Raw genomic sequence first — 9,576 nt, forward strand, 5'->3', positions numbered from 1 at the left:
ATTGATGAAGTTCTCTCCTCCGCCGCTTTCTGATGACATCAGATCTCTGCCATGTTGGTATCCTATGCGAATGGCAGATGGCAGCATTTCGTTCCCCTTCCCGGGCAACCAAAGCAACGGGTGAGTCCTGACCGGCCCTCAGCAGGACCTGGACCGAGAAGCAGTTTCCGCGGGCTCCTAGCCCCGGGCCAGGGAAGTTCCGGGAGCCGGAACTCGGCTGCTCCGTGCTCGGTGTAAGCTCCTATAAGTGTAGGCTCCAAGAAGCAGTCCCCGCGGGCTCAGTTCCGGGAGCCGGAATTCGGCCGCTTAGTGCTTGGTGTATACTCTGATAGGAGCAGGGTCCAAGAAGCAGCCTCCACAGGCTCCACAGCCCTGGGCCAGGGCGGTTCCGGGACGGTTCCGGGAGCCGGAACTCGGCCACCCCGCGCTCGGTGTTTGCTCCGATAAGATCAGGTTCTAAGAAGCACCCAGGCACTGAACCCTAGCAATCTGTCTGCAAGCTGCAGGTGAATTGCAGCCTGAAATTACCTGTTCTATGGCTGAATGAGCTGCGGTCAGTCGAAAACAGGGATGGTGACGTCAGCTTTCCAACATGGTGGCTGCTGGCCTCCTCTGTGGTCTGACCGGTGTGGAGAACCGAGATGGACCGCTTCCTTCCCCCGTCTCGAACCCAGAATTCAGCCCTGAGTACAGTGCTTGCACGGCTGGCAGAAACTGCAGCGCTGTATCCCTGCGTCGCTATCTACTCGTTTCCCAGCGTGCGCTGCAGACTCTAGCCGCGGGGCGATTTGCTGAATAAGCAGTGTTACCCTCCGTGCGACAAACCTCTCACGTTTGAGTCCCCGTAGCCGATCCTCGTGCGATGGAAATCCTTCCTCCAGGTTCGGGAGCACCCCACTATTGCTGGAAATTCCTAACAAGATATCCTTTAGCCGTCCTGACTTGTCATACTCCCACACAGTGAAGCAGCACACGGGGGCAATGCACTCCCCTCGCCGCCATCTTCCTTCTCCCCCCATGGCAGTCTTAGCGAAGGCGCTAGTCGGTAATTCTAGCATCCATCACAGAAGGTTCTTCTTCGGCTGCCCACGCAGCTTCAGGCAAAATGGCTGTCAGACCTGTTGCCAGGACACAGCTGAGGAAAGAATGAGTGGAGAACACGCGAGCACTTGAGGAAAACCGTCCACACTGGGCAAGAGGCAGGCTCGCACCAGGAACAGACGCGTGCGTGCAAATTCCGCGTGCGCATGCAAAGTCCACGTGCTTGCACCAGATGCGGGAGAAATAGGCACCAGAACTGCATGCCTGGTGCATGCGTGGGTCCTGGGGGGACTGTTGAGTGCTGGCACTGGGGCTGTGATCCAGGTCCCACTGGTCCACCTCCTGACCCAATGAGGTTTCCTGATCATCTGGGAAGGGTTGTAGATGGTGGAAGGCCCAAAGGTTGAGGGGTGGCAGCTATGGCAAGGCCAGGGATCCCTCCCCTCAGACTGGTGCAGCGACTCTGCTCCTCCCCAGAGGCGGCCAGGATGGCAGCACAGGTGGGCTGGAGTCCAATGGAGGTGGGGGCAGCCGGAGGGCTGAACTGCCTCTTGTTGCAGGTTGAGGTTAGCTCTTGGGGCGTGGAGCACGTGGGGACTATGGTGTCGCGCGGGTGTTTGGCTGGCAGCACCTGTGCCTCTGGTACAAGGACATGCCCATGCCTCTTCAGGGGAGCTGTTCTCTGAAAAGGCAGGCAGTGGCATGGCCCCGATAGAAGTGTCCCCCCCCCCCATACCTCCAAGCTGGAAGCAGGGTGGTAGCCTCCCTGGGCCTCTGAAGGGGAAAGCAAGGGCATTAGATAGGCGGTGCACCAGCAGGTGAGCAAGTGGTGGTGGCATCTCCAGGATCTCACTTGCTGGGGCCCGGTAAGGACACCCTGTCCTCCCTTGAAGGTGTGAGCTAGCCTTTGTATCTAACCTCGCTCTGGTGAGGGTGGGTGGGGCTGGGTTTGACAGCCAGGAGCTCTTGCAATGGCAGGAATCCCTCAGCCCTGCCCTGCCCCTGAGCTGTCAGAGTTCTGTCTGCTGTCCTGCCTGGGCCTGGCCAGTCAGAAGGGGAACTGCTGGGGGGCAAGTTTCTTGGCTGAGCAGCATTTCAGGTGGTGGAAGCTTTGGGTTCATGGCCTGTGTTTCTTCCTGCACTTCCTCTGAGAACAGTGGAGAGAACACATCTAAGGAGCCACCCAGAGTCTGACTGAGAGGTTCAGCAGGGCAGGTTGGGAGGGAATGGTACCCTGTGTCTACAGTCCTTTCTCTCTGCGTGGAAGTCAGAAAAACCCAGCTGTGTGCTCACAAAATCTTGTTTTATTCATATTTGGGTTGCTTTTTTGAATTTTGGTTATCAAGATTCTCTAAATTTATTTTTTTAGTTGTCAACAGGCCTTTATTCATTTCTGCGCAGTGCTGAGAATTGAACACAGTGCCTCCCACGTGCTAGGCAAGCACTCTTCAACTGAGCCTCAACCCCAGCTCTCCAGTTTTTGACTGTGTCTCCAATGCTTAGCTGTTCTGGGGACAATACTAGGCCTCCTACTGGTCCTACAGTGTAAGATATGTTACCTTTCACCAGTCCAATCCAACACAGACACCTACAGACCCAGAGATCCCCTCAGCATTCACTCTTGGGAGGTTCCAGTTGTCATGGGTCTTGGCTCTCCCTGGATGGAAGGGCACCCTGCCAGAGTTAGCTGTGAGGTTTCAAGCTCAAACTTCCCATAACCCACCAAGCAGCCCTGCATGCTCCTCCATGCTCAGCTATCAAGAGCTGTCCCTCCTCCTCACTGGTGGAGTTCTGGCTGGTTTCTGAACTGGGCAAAATATCAGTGAGTGGGGAGCTGGAGGAGTGAGGTGGGAGGGAGCCTCACCTGAGACTGTTGTCCAAAGTGAGTGCTCCTCAGGCCCCTTCCACTGCCCATGGGCTTTCCTGGGTCCACTGGACCTGCAGTAATCACAGTGCAGGCTGCTGGGTGGGGTTGTGGCAGTGCTCATCTCTCCTGGTGGGATAACTCCTGGAATTGCATCCTCCTGAACCCAGTAGGTGGTGTTGCCTGGTAGGCTGCAGTGGGAATCAGGGCCCTGGAAGCAATGGGATCACCAGATGTCCAGTGCAGCCACAGACTTCCAGTGGATGACAAAGTTGGGGTCAGGTTGCCAAGAACATGGTCCTGGGGCTCATTGTCTAGGTCCTTCCTCATGTCACACAGCTGAACTGGAACTTATATTGAACATTCCTCTGGAGTGGCCAAGACCAGAAGCTCCTCCACTTCCCAAGTGTCTTGAAATCATAGTGCTTTTGAGAAAATGGCTGGAAGATGGGTTTATGTCCCCCACCATAAGCCTCCCCACACGCATTCAGGCTGGGAAATTCTCACTGTGCTCTTTCAGTCACGATTTCCTCCTGCATAGGGAGGAAAAATGGACACCCTCCAAGATCATGCCTGCCTCTGGAGTCAGGATACTGACTGCCTGGATGGAGGCGGTGACCAAACGTGGGCCACACCTGAGTGGTCTTGGAGCCTGAGGTCTTCATTTTCTAATAACCAAGGTAAACACAGTCTTTACTGCTTGTTTGATTTCTTATGAAATAAGCAATTAATGCTTGGGGTAGATCAGATAGAAGGTACAGATCATCAGGATTCCTTGGAATGTGGCCTTGTGTTTGAGTCTATGGATAGTGTTGTGTACAAGTGCTGTACAGTCATTTAAAATGAATATATATGGTGGTGGTCACAAGCATACACCTGTAGGATGAACTTTCAAATACATTAAGCCACATGAAGGCCTCAATGTGGTTTGTCAAGATCATCCTGATTCACAGGACCCGTCTTTCCTTCTCCTTAGAAGGAACAGAACCTGAGTCCTTGAAACTGTTTTTAAGACTCCAAATTTGTTTTGGAGAGGGAAAAAAATACCAATGTTGGAGAGGACTATGATGAGTTTTAGTTAAAAATTGATTTCTAAATGTGGAAGCAGAATAAAGTAATACATGTATAATATAAACATAAAGCAAGTTAAATTTCATAAATATGTATTACATCTCCTTAAAAGTTGATATCATCATGACAAACCCCAATTTTTATCCTCTTGCTGGGAAATATTTTTTATTCCCACACTGAAATGTTTTTTTAAACCTGGGTTTCAGATTTTATTTTGACACTTGTGTTTTTTATATTCAGGTTTTTTTTAGATCTAGGGTCACTTGCACGTATCATCTAATCACCTGTTTTTAATTCAATGTAATCATACACACATAAACACACACGCATGCACATTGATCAGGTGTTATTACCATCCTTTTTCTGTATGAGGCAGCAGAAGCACAGAGAAGATACAGACTATGCCCAGAACCCCAAAGTGGCATTCCCTACTGAATGTTTGTGTCTCCTCCAAATTTATATGTTGAATCCCTAATGCCAGTGTGATGGCATGAGAATCCGGGCCATTGGGAGGTAATTAGAGTTAGATAGACCAGGGGGGCATGGCTCCCAAGATGAGATTAGTGTTCTCAAAAGATGAAAAAGGGACCACTGGCTCTCTGCCAAGTGAGGACACAGTGAGAAGGCAGCCAGCTATGAGCAAAAAGAGGGCTCTTTCCAAGAACTCAACCAATCAGTACCTTGACTGTGAACTTCTCACTTCCCAAATGGGGAGAAATAAATGTTTTTTAAGCTTAGAGTATTTTTTTGTAGCAGCTGGAACTGTCTAGAACAGTCACTGAAAGGACTTTGTGAATATTCAATGAAATAATGTATGCAAAGTGGTCTATGAGTATTTGCTATTGCATTATCACCTTCATCATCATTACCATTCTTCATAACCAAGTGGCACAGGAGCTATTTTTCACACCTACTTTAATTCCAAAAGAAGCCACTGATATTGCTCCAGAGGAAAGAGGCTATGGACTGCTCCAGATGAGGAAGTACCCAGATTTGCAGGTGGCTTGTGGCCATTTTATGGATCTACATAGACCTTTGGCTGCTCTGTAAATGAGTTTTCTGGCCCATCATGAGATTTATACCCCTGTGCCATCAATACCATCCCCTGTTAGGGTGTCCAAGTCAATCATGACCAGTCATTTACATCTTGAGCCATTTCTGAAATCCATGTGGATTTTCTCTTCCTCAGAGTTTTGTAAAAACATGAATGACAGGTGATGTCACTGAATAACTGACATGGGAGTGGACAGCTTGAAGATCCTGGAAAGGAGCCAGGTAATTAGAGAAAAGATAACACTAAAGATGGAGGAGGCCAACCTCTGTCCAGCTCTGGGAAGAGTCAGCCTGATTTCCTTCTGGGACCTGCTTAGTATGGATTATGGGTAAGATATGGGTAAGACAAGGTCAGCCATGAACTGTGAAGAAGTAGGATGCATTGTGGGTGCTGATGGAAGTAGATTTGTATTTCAGGTTTACAGATTTCACTAAGAAACTCTGAAGAATTAGGTTAAATTCCCTGAGATTCAGTTTTCACATCCAACAAATCGGCCTAGTAAATGCACCTTCTTCATGATGATAAGGTGAAGATGTCATGAGGTTACATTTGCAAAGCAATTACAAACTCTGGAACCAAACTAGATGCTGTTCAAGAGGTGAATTAATAAGGATAATGTGGTACATATACATAATGGAATATTACTCATCCTTGAAGAATGAAATTATGGCATTTATCAGTAAATGGATGAAGCTAGAGAATATTATGCTAAGCAAAATAAGCCAATCCAAAAGAACAAAATGACTAATGTTTTCTCTGATATGTGGAGGCTAATTCACAATAAGGAAGTGGGGTAGGGAGTAATAGAGATATTTTGGATTAGACAAAGGGGAGTCAAAGGGGAGAGGTTATGGGGGGAGGAAGGAGAGTAGAATGAATTGGACTTTATTACCCTATGTGCATATATTGTAAAGGAGAAAAAAAATCAAATTTTGGCCTCCTTGTGATTCTACTTCAGATAGGCCAACTCTTCAGTCAGGTCCTCACTCTGCATCTCCAGGTCAGCTCTGGCTAGAGTCAGCTCATCTGGCACGTTTTGCAGGCCATTGATGTCAGCTTACACAGTCTGGCATAGAGCCAGGTCATTCTCCTATCTGAAAAGTGGTTTAGGGATGCAACACACTAATTTGGACAAGGTCACTGTCATCTTCAGGGCTATCTGATGCACAAATCTATGCAACTATTTTAAAATAGCAGCACTGGAGTGTGTGATGTGGTTCTTGCTTTTGTAACTCCCTTCCTTCTCTCCTGCCTTTCTTTTTTCCGCATCATGATTAATTTTTCAGTTGGAAGGAAGGAAAGGGAAAACTCACGAGGTGGTGCTTTTCTACCAGCAATGAACCCCACTAGGGGAAGGGATTCCCCTTTGGCTAGGTGTTGTGGCTATAAAAAATAGCAGCCTCTATCTTTTTGTGCAGTTTCTAATGGTGTCCTAAGAGCAACTGAAAATTAAACAATAGTTATTATTTTGCTCAATTTTCTTCAAGATTTATTCAAACATTGATACTTCTTCATTATATTTTGCCAAGATTTTATAGGTTCAGGACCATCATCCTTGCAATTTCCTATGTGAAAATTTTGTAATCCAAAAAGTTTGTATTCCTTATGTCGGGAAGTATGGGATATGAAGAAGGAGATGAAAATATAAAAACAAGTGGATGGATAATAATGCTTTGAAAATTCCAGCTTCGGACATAGTAGAGTTATGTTGAATTATAAATCATTAAAACTATGGTGATCCATAGCCTTAAGAGAAACCAATTTATTTTAACAATGTGTAATGTGAATTGTGTTTGATTCTAAATACTTTTTGGAATGAACATCCTATTTTCATTTGCCTAAGCACCAAATATGTGGAGAATGTGAACTTCAGAAAATTCAAAATATTTGCTATCAATGGAGGCAGGAAAACAGGGAATAAGAGGACATGGTGGGAAAGGTCAGTTATCATCCGTCTATTCCACTCACTTCATTCTGAAGTCCCAGGCAGCCTGTTTTGCATTGCCAATCTGCAAGATGAGCTAGACATTGCCAGTCTTGGCAGAAATGATCTGGCAAAATAAAGGAAGACATAGAAAATAAAATCCTAATATGCTAGTAGTTTACAAAGATATTTTTGACACAAAATTTGAGTGGTAATGTTAAATTCTGTTTCATTAAGAATTTTTTTTAAAAAGGTGGTGTTTAAACTATAAGCCATGGAAGCAAAGTAAGGGATTATGGTAAAGCCCTACTTTCATTATGGGTTCTGACAACAACCCTTTAAGATAAGTAGTATTATTCTCATTTTATAGAAGATAGAAGAAGAAACTGAAATTCAGAGAATTCACCCAGCTAATACTTTGAAGGAGAGTTCAAAGTCCAAGCTGCATGATGCAAATGGCAGTAACTGAAGAGGCTGTGTACAATCCTAGGTAAGACTTTATTATACTTTTGCTTTTTAAATTAGTCCTTCCCTGCATGCTACTATATTGATCAATGTTTCTGCCCTTCCTTAATGTTACTTCATTTCTTCCCTTCTATTGATATATTTTATTCCCTATTGTGGTTTCACACAACTGAATTATGCAAATGAAACATTAAGTCTAAAGTTATCCAGCACCTCTTTTTTCCCCAGTAACTGAACAACCTTAAAATGTTTTAATTCTCTAGACTTTTCCTGTGTGAATGTTATTATAGTATTATAGATCTCTCTTTTTGAGTTTTTTTTGAACACACACATATCAATAAGAATAGGACTTTACCTTGTTTTAACATACCGTAGCAGTTACTCATTACTTATGAAAACAATGCTTTCCATGTATGCCCTATGTATTCATGTAAGCATGTTTGTATTTCAGACGCCCTTGATGATAGCGTAGCTGGGAATCAAATTCTACTTTGATTACTTTGGCGCAGTTTAAGGATACAATATAACTGTATTCTGGTTTCTACTAGTGGTATTGAATAATAAATAATACATTTATTATTTGTTTTTATAAACATGTTATTCTTCTGATTGTTGTAAATTTTCTTGTTCCTAGTATTCTTTTTTAAATGTCTTTTTAAAAAAATTGTTTAGATGTTGATGGACCTTTATTTTATTCATTTTATTTATATGCAGTGCTGATGATCAAACTCAGTGCCTCACACATGCTAGGCAAGCATTCTAACACTGAGCCACAACTCCAACCCCCTAGTATTCTTAAATCTACAATATGCCTAAGTGAAGACTTATTTTTATTGATCTTGCTCAAATTATGATTTTCAAACATCTCAAAGTCTGTTTTTGATTATTATTCCCAAACACATTTTTTTAAAAGAAAATTCTATTTGATATACAGAAAGTCTTATTTTGTCTTATAATTTGCTGAACATTTACTTTCTTCCCTTCCATATCTTTATGGTTCTCAACTAAATCATGGATGTTTTCATGTATTTTCTAGTTAAACATGTTCTTTGGGTGTAAACTTCTCTTTGGTACTTCCTCCAATTTTCCTTCATTTTTGTGAAGTTTACCATTGTTAACTATCAAAATCTAAATTGGCCTTTTAATTCAACATTTCTTAGTTTCTTTTCTTATGACTTTTATTTCATTAATAATCTTCCCCTTTATGTATATTTACTATGGAAGGTTTGCAACCATTTCATTCTCTAAAAGTTTTGAATGTCTGATCCTGATGTCATTTGCCTGCTGATTCTCACTCATGGTGAATTATTTCCTTACATTAAAAAAATTATAAGTAACTGCTCTGATATATTGCAGATGTTCATGGATAGTAGAGCTGACAGTGTAAGAATAATTCTGTATTTTGTGGCTTATCCAATGTTCATATTACTGTATAATATATCATTTGTCCATGTTCTTAAGGATAAGTGGCATAAGAGAAACTTTTTTTATATTGTCCCTTTTAAAAACGGTAAATCATTTTTTAAAACAGAAAACCTGTTCATGCTATTCAATAATTAAACATTTTGATATGGTGTAATTCATATTTGATTTGTGATGACTCCAAATTGGCAACAAACACATAACTTGCTACTTTCATATTTATACTTGAAGGGGCTATAGAGACACACTAAAATTAACCTTGATTTTGCCACAGGCACAAATACTTGATTAAGAAACTTAATCACAAGATCAATCACAATTTCTAAATCTAAATGAAGGGTTCCTGGCCAAGGGTGAGAAACATAGACCAAATTAGTTGTCAAGGATCAGAAAATACTCCTAAGTTGAAGTTACTGTAATTAAGTGATTTTGCCAAGGTAAACTGAGAATGTTATAGATTCAGATGTAAAACTAAAACTGTCATACTATTGTCATCACCATGTCAATCACAGTTCCCAGAGATGGATATCTGTGGGCTCTCTCTCATCCTTTGAGGAGGTCCATGGTACAGGTTAGAGGAGAGTGTGGCTGTACAGTCACTAATCAAGACCTTCAGAGACCAAGCAGGAGGAAGTCTGATTTTATTGCACAATTACCATGTATATAAACTCAGACAGTAGCTAAGCAGACTATAAGCAGCCACCAATACAATTTCTGGCCAACTGTCCTTGCAGC

General features: G+C 43.3%; 1 long non-coding RNA gene across 1 annotated transcript in view; it reads left to right on the forward strand.

Annotated features, from left to right (window-relative positions):
- The window catches only part of LOC125614706, a 19,337-nt gene extending 13,095 nt beyond the window's left edge, over nt 1-6,242 (forward strand). The window contains exon 3 of the long non-coding RNA XR_007345273.1: nt 5,945-6,242. This is a non-coding gene — a long non-coding RNA (uncharacterized LOC125614706). The remainder of the gene's footprint in view (nt 1-5,944) is intronic.
- Nucleotides 6,243-9,576: the final 3,334 nt, after the last annotated feature.

This window comes from Marmota marmota, unplaced genomic scaffold (assembly GCF_001458135.2).
Source record: "Marmota marmota marmota unplaced genomic scaffold, marMar, whole genome shotgun sequence".
Classification (NCBI taxonomy): Eukaryota; Metazoa; Chordata; class Mammalia; order Rodentia; family Sciuridae; genus Marmota; species Marmota marmota.